This window comes from Hipposideros armiger, unplaced genomic scaffold (genome assembly GCF_001890085.2).
Source record: "Hipposideros armiger isolate ML-2016 unplaced genomic scaffold, ASM189008v1 scaffold_60, whole genome shotgun sequence".
Taxonomy (NCBI): domain Eukaryota; kingdom Metazoa; phylum Chordata; class Mammalia; order Chiroptera; family Hipposideridae; genus Hipposideros; species Hipposideros armiger.
Window position 1 is genome coordinate 2011773 of NW_017731410.1, and position 25436 is coordinate 2037208.

At 37.1% G+C, this 25436-nt stretch overlaps 1 long non-coding RNA gene across 2 annotated transcripts; it reads right to left on the minus strand.

The window, feature by feature from the left end:
* Positions 1 to 1727: 1727 nt before the first annotated feature.
* Positions 1728 to 25061, minus strand: LOC109382137 (uncharacterized). 2 transcript variants are annotated; one of them, XR_002123882.1, is made up of 3 exons: positions 25037 to 25061; positions 18808 to 18892; positions 1728 to 1957 (listed from the first exon to the last, which is right to left on the minus strand). It is a non-coding gene; the product is annotated as an uncharacterized LOC109382137 (long non-coding RNA). The 2 variants fall into 2 exon arrangements; XR_002123883.1 differs by lacking the exon at positions 25037 to 25061 and adding an exon at positions 24856 to 25022.
* Positions 25062 to 25436: the final 375 nt, after the last annotated feature.

A 25436-nucleotide genomic window follows, 5' to 3' on the forward strand; every position in this document is an offset into this window, starting at 1 on the left:
TCTCCAGGAGTCTAACATAAGGGTAATTTTTAAACTATTAGATGTTAGACAAAATTATTAGCCAGCAATAATAATCCAGGTACTTTACAACTTTTCTAATTATAAATAGATTTCTATATGCACATCCTGCTTATTTTATTCTTGTTTCATTCTCTAACAATATCTAGCCTGACCTGTAATTCATGCCACAAACACTAATGCTAACTCCTGTTACTACTTCACATATCACCATGGTTTTCTTACTAGCTGTCTGCCAAAACACAAAGTGACTCTAGAAGTGAAAATGCTATTTCCAATGAAGTAGACCACTAATAATGAGGAAGCAAATTGCATTCAGAGTAAATGAAGAGAAGAAATCAATCACCTTGCCTTCCTAGTCATCTGCTGGATACACTGGTTTCATTTGAAATACATGTTTTTGGACTAGGGCTTTCTCTAGAGGGCTAGAAATATTGTTCTGATGAGTTACTCATACACGTGGTAGTTGAAGTCATAACCAAGAAATATTGGTTAGGTAATATTTTTAAGAGACACTCATTATATGGCATTAAAGAAAAATCCATGTTGGATTAGTAGAAGATAAATTTGGAACAAGCAGGATTTGTCATGGTCTCCCTAAAATCAGGGCGAACTCTTGAATCAAAGGGTTTGTCTCTAGCCCAATCACCCCCTAGTACACACACACACACACACACACACACACACACACACACACACACACAACTATACAACTGTGTTCTTAGTTGCATATAGATATTTAATGGCCTTAGCCCTTAGTAGAATTACAATATGGTTTAAACATGTCCATAGAAGCTCAGAAATATGGAATTCAAACTACTTGAAAGTCACCTAATCTAAAATATTCATTTTACAAATGAGGACACTAAGAATCAATAAAATGAAATAATATATCAAATCTCACACAGAACATGGCTTCTTCAATCCCTGTCACATTTTCTTTATAATGACAAGAAGCAGATGTGCTAGGGATTTTCCTCAGAGTAAAGGCCACATCTGCATGTGATTTGCATATGTTCCTCTAGCCTGAAGGGCTGGCTAATTTTAGTGTTCAGACTTGGTTTTCATAAGGACAAGTTGCCAAAGATTTACATTTTCCTCATGAATGTAGCAGCATCTGCCATTTATTGAGCATTAAATGTGCCAGTTATTGTGCTAGGCACTTGATTCCTATCATCGCATTTCATCCTTACAGTAATCTTTTATATTGGATATTGTAACTTCATTTTACAAGTGAGGGCAATGAAGCTGAGAAAACAGATATTATTCTCTAGATACTATACTGAGTAGACAATAAAACCAAGATTCAAACCCTGGTCCATCCGATTACCGAAACTTGCCTGTACTTCTTCCGTTCTGGATTCTGTTACCAGGGTCCAGGGATAAGAGAGGGGAGATGGAGGGTGAAACAAAGTCCAAGTTGCTTACCCACTGCTCTAGGAGGAAACTATACGAGCCAACCTGGCACTGCTGCACAGCTGATTTTCACTGTGAGAATGATAGGTAATGCTGTTCCAGCACTAATAAACATGGACTTGATAAGAAAGAGTGGGGGGACACTAAAATAAAGACTGTTATGATATAATCACCAAGTTCAATTTTATCAGGGCAGACTTCAGGAGCCTCCTTCATCAACTTAGTGAATGATACAAAATATCCTGCCGCAAAGTTTTGGTGATCCTGAAAAAGAGTAGATACGAATTTGGGATATTGAGATTTATTGAAATTATACATCCTAATTTGGGTATTAAATCTAGTCCAGCATGAATTTTTGTAACAAATCTTCAAACCACAGAATATTAGGAAATGGTATCCACAAGTCATTGGGGACAGCTGGAGAGAAATGATATGTTGGGCTTCAGCAACTTCTTTGACTTCCAGGAGCCTTGAGAAATGGATTCCATCATAATAAATACCAGGTGTCAGTTTTACACAGAATCTGGAAAGTAATTAAGAATAGGCAGGATTAGATCCAAGAAGTTATTTTGGTTTTGGTAAGAGTTATGATATTCAGTTTGCCAACATTCAAAAATATACCCTGGAATATGGCCAAAGAAAGGAATAGCGTTTGCTGCTCAGCCTTTCCACTGAAGTTCAAGAATTCTAATCCTTCTTGAGAACATCATGCCAGCTGACATGCTAGGTTCTATCTCTCCCTGGTTTAAAACCCTTCAATGGGTGCTTAAAATAAAACCCAAACTCTTAAATGTGGATTTTATGGCTCTCTATATTGCCTCCTCTTCTTTATTTTTAGCCACTCCACTCATTCTACTGTCCAGTCATAGTCAATTTCTTTGCAAATTCTGTCTCTTCTCCAAGCCCTGGCTCATGCTCTTCCCTCTTGTTGGAACATTCCTTGCTGTAATGTTGCATTCCTCCCATATTCTCCCAATTCCCACATAGCCACCTCTGACCAGCAAAGTCCCACTCATCCTTCAGTCTCACTTGGATATCACCTTCTCCAGGAGCTCTTCCATGGCTCCCCAAGTCTAAGGTAAGTGCCTTTTCAGAAAGCCCCCACTTTCCTCTGTACTTATCACACTTCATTATAATTGCTTGCTATGTGGCTTCTTTTGCCAGTTGTAAGTTCTACGATGGCAAAGACATGTTGCCCATTAGCAAATATCTGTTGAATGTCTGCTCTATGCTAGATATTTGGGAGGCTGTGTGAAAACAGATGTAAAAGATCTTATGTCTTCCCTGCACATACATGCTTGGCATGTATATTACCTAGTAGGAGTTTTGTGAAGTCAATTTGCTATTGTACAGGCAAGTATTCTTATAATAGGTTAGTGCTAGCTAATAAATTCATTATTAATAGAAAAAGAAGTACCATCAAGACCACCAGGTTTCATGCTGAGGGTATTTTGAGACATCTTGTCTCTAAGAGGACAAGGACAGTATCTTTCTTATTCTTAGCATAGGGTTTGCATTTCATTTTCCAAAGATCCACCAAAGCATTCCACCATTGGCAGTGCCTGATCTAACCCAAGCAGGAGGCAGTCTCTAATGATTGCCCTCTGTGCCACTCTGATTCCACCTTCCAGGAGAGCAGGATTCTGTCTTCTAGAAGTTACCCTGCCTCATGCATATGCAGAGAATGAAAAGATCCAGGATATCCCTACCAGCATCTTCTGTCATAAATATATCTTATCTGAGAGGAAAAGCATATGCTTCATATTAGGATGCTGTAGTGGGCAAGGAAGATTGGAAATGAAACAGTTTGGGAATACTAACTGCTGAAGGCTGCCATTTGTACTCAATATGTTTAAGTTTTTCTGAAGATTCCCAATTTGGACTCCATCTCTCTGGCTTTGTGCACTAGAACTAAAGTAAGCATCTCATTTTTTTTTTCTTTGCTTTCTTTATAGCTGTATTGAAATATAAGCCACATACCATACAATTCATTTAAAGCACACAATTTAACCCTAAAAGAGACCTCATACCCATAAGCAGTCAATCCAAATCCTCCCTTCTCCAACCCAGCCCTAAGTACTACCATTCTATATCCTGTCTTTATAAATTTGCCTATTCCGGACATTTCCTACAAAGGCTGTCATACAGTATGTGGTCTTTTGTGACTGAGTTCTTTAAAAAATAATAATATTTTCAAGATTCATCCATGTTGTAACATATATTGGTCCTTCATTTTTTTTATAGATCAGTAATATTGGACTGTATGGACATGCCACACATCTCATTCAATTATTCAAATATATTGATATGTAAATGTAGACCATCAGTAAGAATGAAGAGAGATAATAAATTAATCCCTCAGCACTCTGGCCTTTAACAGCCCTTTCTCTCCCTAGTTTAATTTGTGCTGTTTCATCAATTCACAAAATATTTCATTTGCCATAGATGTACTGAGGTAAGTAAAGTTTTTATACAATCATACTTTCTGGATGATTGACTCTAATTTTCTGCTACAGCGAGGGCAACTCCTATATGTAAGAATCTTCACCCATTAAGTAGATTGTATCATTTTCCATCTTTCCCTCAACCTGAGGGCCACTGGTGAAATAGAAGAGGTTGGGAGACTGAGAAGATGAGGAAAAAAATTGGAATATTTTATCAGATGCTTGAGATGAGAATGAAAGAGCCTACTTCCAGGGTGGTTTGGGGAGAGAGAAGAGAGAGATCTTGAGTCTACACAAGATAAACATATGGTTTATAAAAAGAGGAATTTTGGACTTCTGAACATTCATGTTAACTCCCTTTTCTTTCTCAAATCTCTTTAAAGTTATAATGAAGAAAAACAGCATTGATGCTACTAAGTAGATGTAAGACTGGCTACTGACTGAATAGAGCAGAGGAAGTGACAACCTATGTATCTGCAAGAAGCCCCAAAGGAAGCGAGCCATTTCACTCTGCAGAACACTTTGCAAGGGCTCAGGGGTTAAAGCTACCAGCCCTCTGGGCAGGCAAGAGCCTTGGAGGGACACCATGCTGTAAAGAGAGGGTCATTCAAAGTCTACACACTAAATGGAGGGGGGTTTCAAACAGGCAATTATCAATCACAAGAACAGACAAAAGTTGTCTAAGGAAGGAATTCAGAATAGCAGTAGTTATTATTTACATAACTATAACAATATAGTCATGCCTGTTTAACCAAAACGTGTGGGAGAATTGTATTGGAAGGCTGAAGAAAAGGGAACTTAGAGTGTGGTAATGACAAGGAAGAGAGGATGAAAGTGTCCACTACCACAACAGAAAATCAATAAGTAATACTTAAAATTGATACATCAAGAAATATCAGATGGGGATAGTATTCCTAAATATAGAAAAAGTAGCAGTGGGGGGGGGCGCTATAAGTTGAAAGTGGTTACCTCTGGTACATGGGATTTAGTTGGGTAGGATAAGGGCCAGCTTTTCAACAGGAAACTTTTAGCTTTATATGATTTCTTTTTTTTTTTTTTAATTGGGGAATTGGCGGGATGGGACCAGTGCTGGGGAATTGGGGGAAGGGGAACAGACAAGTTGCTGTCGTTTTGTTCTTCAGTCTAGTTGTGGAGGGCATTGCTTCACTGGCCCAAGTATGTGGGATCCGAACCGGGGCCCTCTGGCATCCCAAGCGAGTTCTTAACCATCGCGCCACTCGGCCGGCCCTTTATATGATTTCTTAAAGTATGTGTATTTATTACTGGGGGAAAAAAAAGAAATAAAAAAAAGAAAAGAAAAGTGCCTTTGGGTTGTTGGAATATTAAGGGTAATAGCCTGGAAGAAACCATGATTCCATAATTTTACATATCCAGGATGTCAGGATCTCTTTTGTATGTACCAAAGAGGTACATAATTATGGCTGGATGGTGCATTATTAAAGCCACCACAAAAGTTTTGCAGTAAAAAGAAGATAGCACAAATATCCAGGCCACAAAAGGCTTTATTTCGATTCTTTTTCTAACCTCAACACAATGCCAGAGGGTTCTTTTCGAGGACTATTTCTGCCTTGTTTACTGCTGTATTTCCAGTGCCTAACACAATGCCTGGTTAACATGGGTGTTCAACAACATGAGTCATTGAAGAAAATTTACAGAGATGTCAGAAATAATATTTAATAAATTATTTCTGAATGAATTGAAGGGGCTGGAAAGGAAGGAAGGAAGGAAGGTCTAAGGAAGATTTAACTTGCAGAAGGCCAAATATAACCGGGAGCCATGCCAAATTTTTTGCCCTTTTAGGGAATCAAAATCAGGGTCAAACCACTAGTAAAAGGAAATGAGAATAAAATTAATTCTGTGAATAATTTGCTTAGTAAGCATTTTGTGTCTGGAGGGGATGGAGCTTATGAACCGAGAGGGCAATTCCATATCCCATATATGTTATTCTGGTAGATATTTTTAAATATAGAAAAATAGTAAGTGTCTCATCATCCAATCTGATGGTTAGGAAAATGTATAAAAGGCCATGTCATATATGACATAATCAATCAAGCTCAAAATGTAATTTTGGAAAAAAGGTGCAGTCTTCCATCTAAGTAGGAATACTGATTTTATGTTTAAGATCATGTATTCACTTGCTAGGGCTCCCATAGCAAAGTGTCACACACTAGGTGGCTTAAACCACAAACATGTATTGTCTCACAGTTCTGGAGGCTAAACGTCCAAGATAAAGGTATCAGCAGGGTTGGTTCCTTCTGTTCCAGGCCTCTCCCCTAGTGGTGATTTGCTGGCACTTCTACCACTTCTGGTGGTTTGCTGGCATTCTAAATCATTCCTTGGTTTGTAGATGCATCACCACAATCTCTGCCATCATGTTCACATGGCATTCTTCCTGTGTGAGCGTCTATGTCCAAATTTCCCCTTTTTATAAGGACACCAGTCATATTGGGTTAGGGGCCCATGTTATTGCAATATGACCTCATCTTACTTAATTACGTCTGCAACAGTCCTGTTTCCAAATAAAGTCACCTTCTGAGGTACTGGAGTAAGGACTTCAACATATGAGTTTTGGGGGACACACTTCAATCTATAACAGAGAAGCAGTCTTCTCTAGTCTACGTTTTCTAGAATAATAGTCCTCCTTTTTTTCCCCCTAGTACTTAGATTCTATGCCTTTTGTACATTTTATTGTAAACCTCCCAAAATCTTCCTTGGAAATAAGCAGTCTATACAGAAGGGTGGATGGTTGGATAAACGGATACATTTGACAGTGATTGTTAGGCTGGGGTCAGTCCTGAATATGGTGCAAACCTTGGGAACCAAAACTGGTAGAGCAAGTGCCTCTTATCTGGATGAAACCATTACAAGCGAGTAAAAATGTGAAATTTTGAATCAAGTGAGTTAGAAAAGAAGAGAGTCCAACAGCAGAGACTACAAGTCGTGCAATCAAAAATCACAAAATCAAAGAGGGCCTACAACTGATACATGGGGCATAATTAGGAAGCTCAGGCACTGAAGAGCCAGTCAGAAGAGAATGGAGCACAACAAGTTGAGCGGACAAGTCAGAGAACCTGTGAGGAAATAGCTTAGAGTCAACCTATTCCCTGCTATTGTCCTTTCTGTGCTCTCTGTGGTATGAGGCACAGGCAGATAAGGTAGATTTACAAGGTCAGGATGATAGTGATAATTATCAGAGAGGACTTGGCCAATTTTCTGTGTCGCCTTTACGGAATAGATCATGGGTCACAAATCCCCCCAAAATTCTGAACGTACTCGTCCATTCCCCAGTCTGGGATTACTTTTTTACTTTGAGTCCTTCTAGTACTTCCTTCTGCCTCTCCATACTCTTAATGGTATCAAGGAGCCCGAACATTCCAAATACAAACAAACCAAAGCTAGAAAGAGAGTTTGTATATAGGAACGCTTGTTCAGTGAGGAAACAAAAAACTTCCTTAAGACAAAAGAACAAAAAGAGCCTGTCTACTCACTAGGAACTAGAACTAAACACAAATTAATATCTCAAAAAGTTATCACTACACCAATTTCCAACTTCCATAAAGAAAGTTACCTTGTTACATTATAATTACTTTTCACTTCTTTTAATAAAGTAGTAATGGTCTTCAATACCACCAGCATCAGAAGAGCATTCTTAGGACAATACCATGGTCCCTGAATGCAATTCTGAAACAAAAGGTTTAACAAATTATTTGAACAGTGGCAGTGTCATCCCTGACTTTAATTCTCAAGAGTGATTTTGTAAAAGAGATGGTTGTTGGTTTAAGAAAAGCTACTTTCAAGTGTTTGGCAGTGTCATGACTTATTTACTATCTACTTAAGTCCTTTCAATCATAAGTGGAATTTTTTTTCCTATCTCTTGGTTTTTTCTTAAAATTTCCTTTTCCTTTCACCATTTCTCTGATCAGCCACTCAATGCCTGCACTTCTTCCACCACTACTTCTAGACTCCAAGACTGATTATTACAACCATCTCTGGAACAAGCAGCAGCAGACTCTGAAGTTGGCCATATGGACAAGCAGTAAAGAGGAAGTAAGAAAGAGAAGCCACAAAACATTCTTGAGTGCAATTAAAGATCTAAAAATAGAAAGACATCCTGTGTTGACGGATTGGAAGACTTCATATTATTAAGATGGCAGTATTTCCCAAGTTGACCTACAAATATAATAAACCCCTATCAAAATTCCAACTGTTTTTTGTTTTGTTTTGTTTTGTTTTTTGTTTTGTTTGCAGAAATGAGCAAGCTGATCTAATATGAAAAGACAAATGATCCTGGATAGCCAATTAATCTTAGAAAAGAACACAAGTGGAGGACTTTGAGAAATTTCGTGATTTCCAAACTTACTACAAAGCTGCAGTATTTAAGGAATGGTATTGGAATAAGGACAGACATATAGACAATCGAACAGAACTGAGTGTTCAGAAGTAAACCCATACATCTATGATCGATTGATTTTCAACAGAAGTGCCCAGAGCATTCAATGAGAGAAGAATAGTCTTTTCAAAAAATAGTGTTGGGAGAACTGGATATTTGTATTGAAAGGATTGAATTTGGACCCCTACTCAAACAAATACAAAAATTAACTCAAAACAGATACAGACATAAATGTAGGAGTTAAAAATTATAAAACTCTTAGAATAAATAGCTGTAGATCTACATGACCTTGGATTGGCATTTTCTTAGGTATTACACTAAAAGCCCAACAACCAAAGGAAAATAAGTAAATTAGTCTTCATCAAAATTATAAATTTTGTGCTTCAACAGACACTATCAAGAAAGTGAAAAGACAACTCCTCAAATGGGAATATATAATTGCAAATCATATATATGATAAGGGTCTCATATCCAAAATATATATAGTATACAGAATTCTTACAACCCAACAACTAAGAAGACAAATTTCCCAATTTAAAGATGGGAAAAGGATTTAAACAGACTTTCTCCAAAGTACATATACCAGTGACAAATAAGCACACAAGATGTTCACCATCCTTAGTCATTAGGGAAATACAAGTCAAAACCACGAGATACTACACTACACTTGCTAGGATGGTTATAATCAAAACAGAAAATAACAATTAACCTCTTTGGGAATTTACTGAGATCTTGACATGTCCAAGTAAAAGCAGGTGCAAAGAAAGTCAAAGGATCTCTGTCTCATCCTTAGCCTTATGGAGAACTCTCGGGACATCCCAGGACCAGGACATTGTGCCCAGATGTGGAAAGATGGATCATGCATTCTGTTAGCCTGTCTGTGGCTGCTACATAGCACAGCTCTGGGGTGTGCAGCCAGGAAAGTAGCTGGCTAGAGAAGCCTTAGATGGAAGAATACTAGGAAGGAAGCAGGAATCAAGCCCAAAGTACTTCTATCTTTGATGACCTAGTTTTAGAAAAGGAAGAGGGTGGGGTTGGAATGTATGAAAATAATCTTGGCTCTGTATGGACTGTGCTTAATGTACTTAATTTCATGTAAAGAAATGAACTAATCTCTATGTAGAGTTCATTCTCTGATAATTTTTCTGTGTTTACAATATTTTAAAATATACAAGATATATACAGAAAGCCATAGAAGACTTATTTCACATTGCCTTATTGTTTTGTTGTTTATTCCAGAAATGTCTGATATAGTGTTTGGCTATTTTTGCTCTCCTCATTACAATATTTATTTCATCAAATAGAGGTTCATCACTTGCCATGCTCTGAAAGGCAGTAGTGTAGTTTGTGCTCTTATGCTCTGACCTTTGAAATAATTATAATTGAACTAGTGAATGCTGTTCCCTCATTTTCCAACCTCAGAGCTAGCAACTAACTGCTAGAATAGTCTGTGACCTATAAGAAAGAATTCTAAGAAGCTTATAATTATTAGAGAATGGCACTGTTACTACAAAACAACTAGACACTGAACATCTTGTTCCAGAGAAAGTAAATATAGGAATAAAAATATAATTCCTCTATAAACTTCTCTATGGTCCACAGCTAAAGTTCACTTTAACTCGATCAGAAAATAGTTCATGATTTTTCATATTTAATATAGTCTTACTATCTGCCAGATAATCTGCTCAACACAGAGGTTCAGAAATGAGAAAACACCTCACAGCTTAGTGATGGAGTTAGACGTATAAATAAATAAATTTCAACTCATTCTGATAATTGTAATAACAGAACCATGCACACAATACTGAAGGAGGAAGTGTTCCATTGTGTGGAAATGTCAAGGAAATCTCCTCCATAAGGTTAAACTTTCTAACTATTGGCTCATGTAGTGCTGTGACTCTCTCTTAGATAGCAGCTATATCACAAATGCAACTTTCTGTTTATCCAGCAATCATTTGATTAACATCTATCTCTTCTATTAATATGTAAGTTTCATTTGGGCAGAGATATGTCTGTTCTTGCCCACTATTAAATTCTCAACACCCATGATAATGTGTACAAGAGACTATCAATTAGTATCTTTTAAATGTTATTGAATATATGTAGGAAAAGCATTGCTAAAGGAATAGATTAGGATACCAGGCTTGGCTGTTGGAAGTCGATAAGGAGTTTGCCAGAAGAACTAGGCAAACAAAGGAGGGCTTTGCAGGCAAAGGGACAGCAGTATGCACAAAGAGATGAAGACACATGTGCTTGGCTCTGGGGTGTAAAATCTGAAATGGGGTTGAGGGGAACATGTAATAAAGGGCAAAAGAAGAAGTATGCAGAACATCAGGGATGTCATGCTAAGCAATTTCAGCTTTATCTCAATAGGTATGAGATAGCAAGTCACTAAAGCAATGTAGGCAAGTGAGAAGCATGACTGGACTTTCCTTTAAATTTTGCACTGGTTTTTACAGTTCCGTGTTCAATAGGATTCTTAGGTTGCAAGGAAAAGACATTCACTTGGGTTAACTAAGAGAGTTGATTATAAAAATAAGCATGAAAGTAAGGGAATTTTCTGTCAACAAATACACCGATAATATGAAGAAATACTAGATGTGTTCCATGACTTTGGCAGGGGCAATTTTATTGATGTTGTGGGAGCAGAACCTGATTATAAATAGGTGTCTTATAAGTAGAGGCCTTAATTGGTGAAGAAGAAGATGTGGAGACACTGAACATGGACTACATTTTCAAGAAACTTGAAAAGAGAAGGAGGCTTCCAGGCCAACATTATGCTGAGAATTTATGCTTCAAAAAACCTTCTTCCCAACACATAGCAATGAGGGGTAAAATGTTAAATACACACACACACACACACCATAACAGGACTGAAATATGAGATAAATATGTGATGACAAACAGAATAGAAACAAGCAGTGGTGAATGGAGGTTGAAGTCATAGTTTTCTGGGGTTTGTAGTTGTGGCAAATAATTCAGCAATGCTGGGCCAAAGGTCATTAAAAATAGTCCTATCAAAATGGGGCAGGAGTTGTGCTTCACTTACTGCTTAGAGCCATGGAATTTGTGAACCTCCTCCATTTGCAAAAAGAAGCAGGGTACATAAGATCTATCAACTATCTGAATAGAGTTAAGGGTATATAGCAATTGTGGGTTCAAAGAGGCATTGGGAAAAAATAAAAGCTTCGTTCTCTAAAACTAAGTCATGCTGCCTTCAGACTTCAGCTTGGATTCAAGCAGCCCATAGAGGCAGTAACTCAAACTGCGATCATAAAATCTAGCCCTGTATTGGAGATCCAAAGTGCGCAGAGGCAACTATAAAAATTCTAGACCAAGAAGGGTGAGCAGTGTATGTATGTGCATGAGGTGTGTGTGTGTGTGTGTGTGTGTGTGTGTGAGAGAGAGAGAGAGAGAGAGAGAGAGAGCGTGAGAAAGAGAAAGAGAGAGAGATCTTATTCAAGATAAACCAGCTTGTAAAAATTCCAACACATATGAAAAAAATCTAACGCTAAAAAATATGATCAACAAAATCAATAATCAGCTAGTGGATCTCTTCCATAGGACATTTATTTTATAGAACAGTCTGACTAAGGATTTTTGAAAATGTTGAAGATATCAAAGGGATAACTGAAGACAAAATTTTTATTTAATAGAATAGAAAGATTGTTGAGCAAAAACAAACACCAACATAGCAAGGTCAGAGATGGTAGATAGATAGATAGATAGATAGATAGATAGATAGATAGATAGATAGATAGATAGATAGATGATAGATAGGTGTGCCAATTATAAATTTTGGAAGTGAAAAATACAACAATAAATTTAAAAATGCAATAAATGAGATAACTTCTATGCAAAACAACCCAAGAAAGAATTAACGAGCTAAAACAGAGAACTGAAAAATTCTAACATGAAGAGACAGAGATAAATTGGAAAACATAATACAAGGTGTGACAACTAAATTTGTGAACTCATCTTAGAAAAAGTGCTACATACCTCATTGCTGAATATCACCATGGTCGCCTTTGAAGTACTCCCCTTGGGAAGCATATACCAACGCCAGTGCCTAGTCCACCCTTCAAAGCAATTTTGGAACTCTTTCTGGAATGGCCATCAGAGCTATCATCATATTACCCTTGATGTCCTGAATGTCATCAAAATGTCTTCCTTTCAATATTTCCTTTATCTTTGGGTAAAGAAAGAAGTCATTGGGAGCCAGATCAGGTGAGTAGGGAGGATGTTTCAATACAGCTATTTGTTTACTGGCTAAAAACTCCTTCACAGACAATGCCATGTGAGCTGGTGCATTGTTGTGATGCAAGAGCCGTGAATTGGCAAAAAGTTCAGGTCGTCTAACTTTTTCATGCAGCCTTTTCAGCACTTCCAAATAGTAAACTTGGTTAACTGTTTGCCCAGGTGGTACAAATTCATAACGAATAATCCCTCTGATATCAAAAAGGTTAGCAACATCATTGCAACAAGTTTGTGAACATAATTGTCAGACCTCGTAGTAACGAAGCTAGGCTGAGAGGATCCAAATTTACGAAATCGGAGTTCTTGAAGAAGAAGCAAAAAGACTGTAGTGAAGATGTAATATTTAAAGAAATAATCGAGAACTGTCAGAATTGCAGGAGGACTAGGTTTAAGGGACTCCAAGAAGCAGGGAGATTAAAAAAATAAATCTACACTTGAACACTTTATAAAAATCAAGAGAGATGATCTTAAAAGCTAGCAGAGAAAAGAAGAGTGATTATTTAGAGATAATGACAGTAAATCTAATAGTAAATTATTTATCAGCACATTCGAGACCAGAAGAAATTAGGTAAAACCTTCAAGTAGGCGAGGAATCTAACCTCAGTGAATCTGCACTGACATTCTGTCCCTGCTGATGCCGTGATAGAAGTCAGATACACTGCTGCAGAAGGGGAGAAAGCACAACCCGGGCCCCATTCGAGCTCAGGGAACCCCTCCCTGATGACACTCCTGGCTCCAGCTGGCCCCAGGCACTGAGGGAGACTTAGAACATGCATTCTAAAACATGGGCTCTCTGAGGCACAGGGCCTCTGCTTTCCAAGGTCTAAGGTTAGTACTACGCAATGGGGACAATGCTACAAGATGATATTTAGACAATGAATTTGATCCAAACTCCCAATTCTGGCTGAACTGAAATTCCCCAAGGCTCAGGCCTCAAAGTGGCAGGGTGGTAATAGATCTGCTCCTCCTTGATACTCAGAAGCTATAAGATGATATACCTGGCTGAGGTTGGTCATGAAAAGAGAAAGAAGGCACTTCTCCATTAAACCCATTGAGCTTATTTTGCATTATCACAGGATGTGGATTATTTCAGTATTCATGTCCAAGACTCTACTGAACATAAAATAATTATTATCACATCAATAACTGCTATTTAGTTACTTTGCCTTCAAGAAACTTACAGGAAGATTTAATTAAGTAGGAAGGCTTGACAAGGCAATACATTTCTGAGAAGTTGTAACATGCTACAGTGGTGACACGAGGTCAAATGCCAATGGTCTTATCCTCAAATGAACTGTAATAATCTCCCTGAAATGCACTCCTTGGAATTTACAATTGTTATGAAATGGAATTTATAATGAAAGAAAAAACTAACACAGTGTGCTGGACTAGAATGAAAATCAGTAAACTTCAACTTATTTTTAAGTACAAATAAATACAAAGGGAATAGAAGAGAACTAACATTACCTTAAAGTCTGTTGAGAGCTTACTACAGATCAGTATATTAGACAATTTGGCTATTAGTATTTAAGTTAGAACTCACAATGACACAATGAAGGACACTCATTAAACAATGAGGAGATTTCAATGTTAAAGGCATAGTTTATCAAAAAAAGATACGGAGATAAAAAGCAGCAAATATTTTCAACAGCCTAGGGCAAGACACATTGGAGAACAAATCCAGGACACAGCTGGATTTACCATCAGGTCTTAGGGATGAGTGAAACTCTTCCAGCAAAAACTGTTAGTGTGTCCACCTTTGCAGCAAGCTCTATTTGCTCTACCATTATGATGACTCAGATATACCTTGTCCCTGTTTTTGTCTTATTTGCTCTGTCATCCAAATAACATTTTCTATTAGCTTTAAATTCAAACTCAAAAAAAAGTAAGGAACAGAATAATCTATTAAAAAGAGATCTGGGGCCGGCCGAGTGGCGTGATGGTTAAGAACTCGCTTGGGATGCCAGAGTGCCCCGGTTCAGATCCCACATATGAGGGCCAGTGACACTGCCCTCTACAGCTAGGACGCTGAACAGCAGCTCAACCTGGAGCTGGGCTGCCGTGAGTGGCCGGCGATAGTGTAGGCTGCAGCCCCTGTGGCAGTGGGTTGCCATGGGCTGCCGTGTGTAGCCAGCAGCCGCAGTGAGCAGCTGTCCAGAAGCCGGCAACTGATCTGCCTCGCCTGGGAAGAGCGCAATGACGGTAACAACTTGGGCCAGTGAAGCAACGTCCTCCACAACTAGATTGAGGAACGAAACAACAGCAACTTGTCTGTTCCCCTTCCCCCAATTCCCCAATAAAAAATCTTTAAAAAAAAAAAAAAAGAGCTCTGGCATTGGTATCAAAAAAATTGTGTGATCCCTTGTCTAGGCATTATTTCTGAATAAACTGAACTTCAGTTAGCTCAGCCAAAACATTGAGTATATTTCTATCTTCCATGAAATTTGTTGTACACGTTAGGCATAACTTTGTTAAAGTATTTGTGTAGTACTTGTTATAAAGCAAAACCACAATGTATAGTATCACTTATTTTTCTTACTATGTTTTGTATCTGGTATTCTTGGCCAAATATCATCTAGGACAAGGGGTGCGTGCTACATACCTGGATATCTCACAGATTGTTGGCCAAATTTTGGGCCAGTATAGGCCAATCAGTGGTGGCCAGAGTATCAGGGTCATGGTAAACACTGTGTTAACAATAACTATATAGCTTGGCTACTTAACGAAGTTCTGGAAGGTTTTAAATTTTATCCTAAATTTCATCCTTGTAGTTTTGACAGTTCCCTGCAGCATCTTCAAAAGGGTCAATTGGGGCAAACTTGCCAGCTTCACTTATCCCTTTATAAAGACTCTCAACAGTGTCTATGGCCCAAAAATTGCATAATAAATTCATAATTAAATTATTTACTGTAAGTCATCCAACACTATCTTTTCTCGTTTGAAAAAAACTCCTGAATAGACTAGGTCCCATGAATGAAAGAACATCTTTTGCCAAATTTGACACCCACTCTAAATTGACAAAGCTGAGCTTTGAAGCCAACCTAAATACATTTGGGATTTTTGTGATCATTTACCCATGACCTAACCTAACTTCCTATTTTGAACAGAAAAGTTAATATTCACCCACATTTGAAAATCCCCAAAGATTTCTCAGACACCGCAAGTCCTCTTCAAACCCAAAGCTGGAAGAACAAATGTAAATAAAGCAAAGCATGTGGGATTCGTTTCCGTTAAAATGTAAATTAATTTTTTAAGTTCAAACAAAGGTCATTTGAAAAATTCTAAGAGTTGTACCAAGCCCAAACATGTATATATCATGGAACTGTGATGATAGGTTCTTGATTTCCAGTGTGCACATAGGAACACAACATTGGAATTGTACTTGTTGCCTTTGAAAGATGTATTAAGAAACAAAGGCAATATGAAAGCCCTCGGAAACCTAGAGTATGGTCATTAGTATAAATAATCCCAAGTATTTCCAAGTAAGTTAGGAAAACCAACTCACTGAGGGTGAAACTGAGATCAACTGAATCGTATAGTGACCTCCTGCTTCTCGTTTCTTCTCCTCCGAAATCAGTAGTAAGATAGAGGCATTCTTTAGAGCTGTACTCTCTAATAAAACTGTCTGCAATAATGTACATGTCCCCCGTTCTACAGTGTCCAATACAGTAGCCACTAGTCACATGTGGCTATATTAAAATATGGCTGGACTGAAGAACTAAATTTTTAATTTAATTTAATTTGAATTTCAATCATGTTAAGTTTACCTAGCTTCCTGTGGATAGTCGTTACTGTAATGAACAGTGAGCTCTACAGAACAGGGATATGCTTCTCCTTAAATAAATTTCTATAATAATAATAGTAACTAGTAATGATAATAATCAACACCTAACATTTGCTAAGCACCTCGGGCTTTGCATAATTATTCCTCACAGAGCCATTTCCGCTGTCATCCATGCCCTGGGTGTTGGTAGATTTACTCTTGATGAGATCCTATCCTAAAATAACTGGAAGTTACAACCCCAGTGATAAGTATAATGCAAGCACTAGACCCAGGAAAATAGAGCACAACAGTTGGTAGAAGCACTGATGAATGAGTTCAGTGGACCAGATGGGAAATCCCACGCAAGGGTAGCACAAAGCAGAGACTATTATGCACCAAGTGAGGGTGGTGGGCTCATAAGAGTCAGTGGTCCTTTTGCAAGACAACAGGTTATAGGTGATCTTGGTGTATGTCCCAGTCCTAGCTCTAATGACAGTGGAGTCCTCTGAAAGGAGGGGGGGGGGGAAGAAAATAGGCAACTAACAATGAACTCCAAGGAATGTGTTATAATCACGGGTTTTAACAATCTGTTGGGATTGGGATAAGAATATTTGCAAGTGAGGAAGAGCTTGCTTTGTTGACTTTGGAGTCATACTTGACTCCTCTTTCTCTCACACTGCTCAGTTGATCTCTTCAGCAAATGCTATTGGCTGTACCTTTAAAACATATCCAGAGTCTAACCACTTCTCATCACCTCCACTGGTCTGAGCCACTGTCATCTCACACGTGAATGATTGCAATTGTCTGCTCATTATTCTTTTTGTTTCCACCCTTGCCCCATTATAGTCTTGACTCAGAAAAGCAAACAGAGTGATTCTTTAAAGAATAAGTCAAATGATGCCACTTTGCTCAAAGTCTTCACTGGCTTCCATCTCTGAATAAAAGGCAAATCCTCTAAATGGCCTACAAGCCACCATGTGATCTGATCTCATCTTCTGCCATCCTCTGCCTTAGTCACTCCACTCTGAACGGGCTGCTTTCCTGAACATCTCAGGATGCTCCTTCCTCCAGGCCCTTCTACTCTAACGCTCTTACCCCAGACTTGAACATCGACCTTCTTATCTTTGCTATAAAGTCATCTTCACAGTGAAGTCTTTCCTGATCACCCTATCATAAATTCACCACCCAAATTCGTATTACCCACATTTCCCTCTATTTCTGCTCTATTGATCTCCATAAAACTTATCATAATCTAATATACTGTTTTCATATTTTTAAAATTTCCTAAATCTCTCCATTAATATAAGCTTCCTTAATATGGGGATTTTTTTTTATATTTTGTTCATTGTTTTATTCCCAGCAAATAGAGAATTTCTTACCAGGTAGTAGCCACTGAAACAAATTAATACAGTGACTTAATGAAGCTTTCTGGATAGAGATTTGATTAAAGGGAAGTCTGATAAACCCCTAAAAGTTTATTTTTGGGCCAAAGTTTGCATGCATTTAAATTATTTTACTTGCCTTCAGATGTCTGTTTTCCCAATTTCAATGAACAAAAAATGGCCCACAGCTATATATTGTTTTTAAGAGAATTTCTCTCCAATTAAGTGTGCATGGATCTTACTTGGCCACACTTGAAAAATGTAGATTCATGGAATTTTACAGCTGGAAGGGGCCTCAGGGAACCTACTCCAGGGTCCTCAAACTATGTTCCCACAATAGCTAGACCAAGCTTTCCCACAATAAAATTGAAGAATGCAACATTTTTTTTCCATTTTGGAAAGTTTAGAAAAAATTTCACAAATTTTTTCTCTAATAAATTTTTCTTAAGCTATTGGTACTACAGCCACTTATCAACAAATAAGTACTAACAGACAGCAAAAATCAGTAAATAAGAAGCAAACAGGTGAAAATAAAAAAACCCAGAAATGTTATTGCAACAGCTTGACTTATCATAGGTACACGCGAATGATTGTGATTATATTTTGCGCTATATAACCATATTTTATGCTAGTACAATGATCCCTAGTCTGTCTGATAAATTAATGATTATGTGTACATGATATTCCACTAAAAATGTATGGTATCTGTAAAAAAGAATTTGAACTGCAGGTTCTCTCATGTTCAATAAGGGGCAGGTTCTGATCTTGTCTAGCCCCTTAATTCCACAGATTCAGCAACTTACAAGAGAAAAGACTTGCACAAACTCACCTAGTTAATAACAAAAATAGATAATGATAAATCTTTTCTTCTGACCTTTTTCTTCCTGGTTTTAAGCCTCAAGAATTCAATCAACTTTTTAACATTCTCAACACTTTACTATGCAAGGAATATGTACTAAAAAATCTGTCTATTGACGAGAGTGTAAGTTTTCTGGCACCCTTTTCTATCCTCCAAACAAACTCGTTTTTTAAAATTACTATGTAAGTAATATTTTTTTAAAAGGAGAGAAAGTTACAAACTACTCAGAAATATAAAAAGAAAAGGAAATTGTTTACTTCATCTTTTTTCAGACATGGTCCCAAACTAGAGACTCACGGACTGTTTCCAGGCCCAAAACAGGTTTTTCTTGAAGAATTTCCACTGAAGAATTTGTTAGAAAGAAGGGGAAAGGCCAACATATAAAGATTAGATGATTTCCAATTTTAAAGTATTCTAAATTTCTGACTTCTTTTAAAACACCAGAAGATATCACTACACTAAGCCCACAATCCTGAGTAACAATAATCATCAGAATCTATGTAGTGACTATTCCCTTTGTAAAAGCCTAGAGTTTCCTGTTCACCCCAATTCTCTTCACCCTTGTCTCCAACAAATGCCAGTTTCCATCTATTATCTAATTTGATCTGCATTATTATTTTATTATAGTAAAATATTTCTCTTCTCCATGTCACCATCAAAACTGAGAAAGAAAAAAAGAACTAAGATGGGAATGAAAAAATTGTTTTAAATGTGAAGAATCACATTTATTGTGTGGAAATGAAGAATACTCCTACGTGTTTTCATATGCATCTGATGTGTATCTGTATGAAAACAACTTGAGATGGATTTTTTTCATGCTCTAGTCCATGGCTTTGAGTTTGTGATTTCTGATTTATAGTCATGGTTACCAACCCACCTCACAGATAGTAACTGAAAGCCATGAACTTCCTGTTTTCTTTTGCCCCTGAAGAATATTTATTACTAAGACTGCTAACACATCATGGACACTTGTGTCATGACTAATGTCTCGGAAACTTCCTTGCTACCCACCTTACAAACACACACAAATACTCATAAACCACCCGTTGAACGAAATCGCTCTAAGTGGTTCTTTGCCAAGGAGTAGTCATTCTTTGTGACGTTCCCGGGCTCTTAACCCAAAAGCACTGCAACTTGGATTAACCTCTGAGTATGAAGTGGCCTGGCTTTTCAGTAAAGCAGTCAGACTTGCTCCCTTCAAATTTTTGGTTTTATAAGATTTTCATTTTTATATTTGTAAAATTTCAATTTTTAATTTTATGAGATTGGCCAGATCATAATAAGACTAAAAGAGACAGCTAGAGAGAAGCAGAAAAGAAAAATGAGAATTTGTCATCTCCAAAAAGGGATTAGCGTTCCTGATACTTGCCTCTAAGGCTAAATGATTGTTCCCTTTCAGAATACTGCATTTCCCCATGTATAAGACGCTCCCATGTATAAGACGCACCTTAATTTTGGGGCCCGAAATTTGAGAAAAAAAAAAGTATTACATTAAGTTATTGAACTCAAGTTTTATTCATCATAAAATTCATACAACTCCTCATCGCTGTCAAAACTCACAAATAAAATTCCCATTGTATAAGACGCACCCAGTTTTTAGACCCCAAATTTTTCGAAAAAGGGTGCGTCTTATACATGGGGAAATACGGTACATATATTTGCCTAAATTAGATTATGTTGTTATAATGAAAAGAGCTTCATTTACTTTTTTTTTAACATCTCCGGGAACTGACTTATGCCAAGTGGTTCCTACGTGGGCTGATGGCCCTTTGTTCCAAGTGGTTTTCTATAGTAGTTCATGTGACCAGAAATCCACAAGAGTGGGCTGCATGAGTCTTTTATTAATAACATTTATTAATTGGTAAAATATAACCCAATAAATGGGCAAAACATGCCAAAGTAACCTAAACATAGTTTAATCAATTTCTTAAATATAAAAGTTTGTTTAATTGACCCAGTGCTATTAATTGATCAATGTTGACCACGTAATGAGAATGCAGTGTTATTATTTAAAGAAAGGCTACAGAATACTATTCAGGGCTCATTCCAATTCTTAATCTAAATTAACATCATCAGTGGTGACTTTCAGACATATTTGGTAATTTCTGCTAAATTTTTGCAGTTTGGCCACAGAGCTGAATATTTTATTAATTTTAAGATATGTGTACACAAATACAAAATTCCAGGTTTTGTGTGTCAACTTGTTGAGAAAATTCACTTACAGCTTCATCAATTTTTTTGGATATTGAGGCTGTAGTTATAGAAGACTTGTGATTATCTAAGGAGATCTTAAGCTTTGTCTTCTAAGGATGTCTGCCAAAACTTAAAGTGTGCTTTATGTTTCTTGTAATTTGACAACTTCCTCTGAATTTGGACCTTCATTTATACCAACATATCTTAAAATTTGGGCAATCTGTGTCTTTACTAAACCCAGGGAGATCAGAAAAAGGAAATGAATCTCCATTTACTCAACTTGCAAATTTGGTTTGAGTCTGGATATTTCACTTTCTTACCTAATTTGCTTTTTCTTTATGATTAAGTTTAATTTGTGGTGTTATTTTATAATATCAGTAAGAAACTCCCATACCATGATCTGAGGGGTCTGACAAGTTGGTTCTTACAGCTGTCCTTATTACAAAACTTTCTTAATAACAACACATAGTTTAATTCTCTTGAACACGTTTTCACCTCTTATCCAGGTGACAGCACAAAAATAGGCAAGTGGTTCATAATTTTCTTGTAATTCCTACCTACACTGGTAAGGTATGATGATAAGTAGGAAAACTATTTATGATGTTGATAATTCCTTTTGTCATGTCATGAAATGAACCCAACTTGGAAAGCTCACAGCAAAACTTGCCTGGTGAATTTGGACACTAGGCATATGCATAATCTTTCGGAACATGAATAAACTGTTGAAAGCTTCTTTAGTCTCTTACATCACAGTGCTCTATCTGAAGGAAGTAAAATCAATCTTCCAAAGTTTGATCAAATCTCTCATCTGGCAAAAACTTACTTTGTTATCTTATTCTTAAAAGATTGCTAAAAATTTCAAACAGTCGACACTGGGAGTCAGGTGGCCACCGGCTACTCTAACTTAGAATATTTCTTTACAACCTCTGCTCCTTTTGTTTCCCCCAAGCTTTGTGGACCAGTTTCTTGCATGCTGTAGTTCTTGTTCACCACCCACCTTCCTCATCCAAAGTAGAAGCGACAGACAAAAGTGCTACCTCATATGCCAGTTGTTTCCTATAACCTACGTAAAACCAGCTCATAAAATGCTAGGCAACCTAAAATAAATGAATATTAATACAACTTTGCCCACGGGCCCTATTTGATTCATGACTGAAGCGACAGTTGGCAGAAACACTATTTTTAAACCAGCTCAGCTGGTATGTTGCTATGTGTGATCTAGGAACTTTCATCTTTCTCTTTGTATTTTCTCTGACTCACGGCATGGGCCCTATCCACAACTGTGTCATAATGGAAAAATTTATCTTCCATTTTGGATTCTGACTTAGCCTTTCCTTTTTTTCCCTGTCACTAGCTTAAAACATAATGTTTAATTCTCATATTGTAAGTTCCTTTACTACTTTGTCTTTTGGTCCTCACTATTCCTTGGGTCCTCCAACCACTGGACCCAGTTCAAGGGGCGTAGTTTATGATTTCTATAATTCATGATCACTTTTTGAGGCTCTATGGAGAAGATGATATTGGAAATGGACTTTAAGGATGGTTAATATTCTAACAAGCAAAGGTGGGGCAAGTGTAGGTTTTCAACATCCCCCAAACATGCAGAGCTCCTGGGCTGCCAGGAAGTGACCTTGTTTACTTTGTAAGTCATAAAACAGGTACCTGACCAGTTTCCTGATAAGGCTTTGAAGGCATTGATTCCACATATGAAGTGTATCCCTTATTCATTAATGATGAACTTGTTATGCCTGATTAAATAAGACTATTCTCATATGAAAATGCAAGAATAGAGAATAAGACTATTCTCCAGAAAATGCAAGCAATTTGGTTGCATAATCAGGTTGTTCAACTACACTCTGAAAAAAGGGAAACAATTTTCATGGTCCCTATGCAAATAACTACATTGTTATTAATATGGCAGAGAGAGAAATGGAGAAAGAGAAAGAAAAGAGTAAAAGGATTTTTTTTCTGAATTCTGAGGATCAGTGAGAACAAGGAAGCATTTAAAGAATGTTCTGCTAAATTAATGATTACAGAAAGAGTAAGAACAAAAAGAAAAGATGTCAACTTAGGTCTTATCTTTCTTCATCATTTACAAATGGGTTTTTCAGGCTCAGCTTTTATGTGTCAGCTTAGAGGTTTCATCTTCTGAGAAGCTTTCACTGATCTCCTAGACTAGGTTAAGTGTCCACCACACATGATTTTATTGCACTATTTATCCATGATTAGGTCTACTAAAACATTACTTATAATAAAAAAAATTGGAAATGACTTGTTCAAGCCACCCTTCTACTAGTTCTTTGTATCTCTAGACCCACAGGGTAGAGAGATGAGAAATAAAAGGGAATTGTTGAATTTTCTTGTTCTTTCCATGTTCTCCTTCTTCCTACAACCTCAATGTGTTCATGCCATGGTTCATTATGATTTTATACTCACCTCTGCAGATAACTCACCTTCAATGTATTTCTGAATTTGTTTTTCCAATATAACTTTTGATCTATATTTACACACATTCATCAGCCTTCTTCACCAAAGGTGTACACATTCATGTTAAAGTTTACTTTTGCCTTTTTATATAAACTTAGGTTTATACCATTATGTGAACTTCAGAAGGCTGGTTCTTATCAGCCAAAAGATACGTTAAGTGTCATTTGCTCAGACAGATCTTTTCTGACTATCCAAATGAAAGTAGCCACCAGCCATTCTACTATGATTATCTGTGTAGTGTTTATTCCTATGTGACATGTTTTCTCATTTATTCACTTATTGTTTACTGTTTATCTTCTCCCAACAAATCATGAGCTACATGAGGGCAGGGACTGTGCCTATCTTATTTACTCCCTGAGAATGGCTTGGGATTTATAAAGCTAAATAATTTTAAACCTGTACCTACTCCTGCCTTACAATTGTGGACTCAGTCAAGGACCACAAGAGAGTAAAAGTAATTAATCACTTTCATTGACTATGATTCAAAAAGCAAAACTCCATTGTAACATAGACTATAGTAGATAGACTCATGAACAGCATGTTAAATTTTGGCTCCAAAAGAAAAAAATTCAATAAAATAACAATACAATGCAGCTTGGGTAAGCTATTAGGTTAAAATGCATTATCACACTCCTGCTAAGTCAGCAACATCCTAAAGAAGCTCCACTGTTAAATGGCACCTCATTCTAGCAGAAATTATGTTAGGAAGCACAAGTGAGTAAGGCAGGATCACAGGCCTTACCTCTGATTCATAGAAAGTGATTAAATATGCACCTAAACAATGAATGCAAATTGTTTTTAAATAAAGCTATTCTTGGCATGCATGAAATATTAATCTCTATTCCTGAATAGTTTCATAACAAAACCTTCAGTGTTTTCATTTGACATGAACACATCCTATCTATTACAGGTTATTTGGTTTCCTGTAAATGTAACTTGACAGAGTGATCCAAACGATAAGCAACACATTCAGTGGCCGCCCGTTATTTAGTGTCACACTGCATTTCAACAAAAGCCATTACATCCTGTGTGACAGGAAAATGGGTGGAGAACCTTGTATATCAAACTTCCAGAAATCCTTGTTTACAGGCTGACTTTTTGTGTTGCTGTGTGGCTGTCCAAAACTTTTTTCAGCAGGTCATGGCTTTTTTTCCTAGGGAAGTTATCTTTATAAAACACATTGATAATCTTTCCTTTTTTTATATAACAAAATATCTAACACACACACACACACACACACACACACAAGTACACACATCAGCATTAAAGACTCTCAAATAAAAGTTCTGAACCAGAGGAAAAAATACTATCAAGTGATAAATAATTTTATAGTGACTTATAATGTTTTGCTTATACTATAAGTATAGGCAATTCATAAGTATTTATTAAACCACTGACTCAAGAAATTAAAGCACAAGCTTCCCATATACTTTTTGCTGTTTAAGTTCTAAAGACTTCTTGTAGGTTCCTGAACAATAAATATATATTTTTCACAGAAGTGACAGATCCTACTGAGAGGTAAATTTAAAGGATTTCTATATATTGAAAACTAAATTTAAACAAAGAAGCCATTCTACCCCCAACCTCTGTCAGAAAACCGTCCTGCACCTGATCCTCTGACTTACCCTGTGTTCCTCTCCCAGTAGTTCAGCGCTTTATCAGCCTCACCCAAATGAAATCAAAGCACTGATTTGTCTTCTTGCCCCCTCAGATTTTTCACAATTGAAACAAAAGCCCCGGATTCCTATTTCTGCCTCTGAGTATTTCACAACCCCTCTTGTGCAGCTACTTAGAAAACATACTCACTGTTCCTTCCTTTGTGCTCTCAGAGCAGGTTGTGGGACCTTTAAATAGCATTGATCTCTATCTACCTCTGTTGATTTGTCTGCTAACCAACCAGATCTCTTTTTAACATGTCCCCAACCTTAGTCTGTATGCCCCCATCCCTATCCCTATTCCAGCACTTAAACAAGGGCTTCACAGTACGTGTTGATAAATGAACCAATAACAATCTGAATTTAAAGACAAGAGGAGTTCAGCTGATATTTTGTGGTCCTTCCCTATAAAACTCTTGACAAGATAATTTTTGATGTATTGAGCCATGAAGTAGTAGAATCTCAAGGGCAGCTCATTAAATAGCAGACAATCTAATAGTATTCTCATTTCCTTTATGTGTTAAGTTTCAAATTTTCTTTTTCTTTTTTTT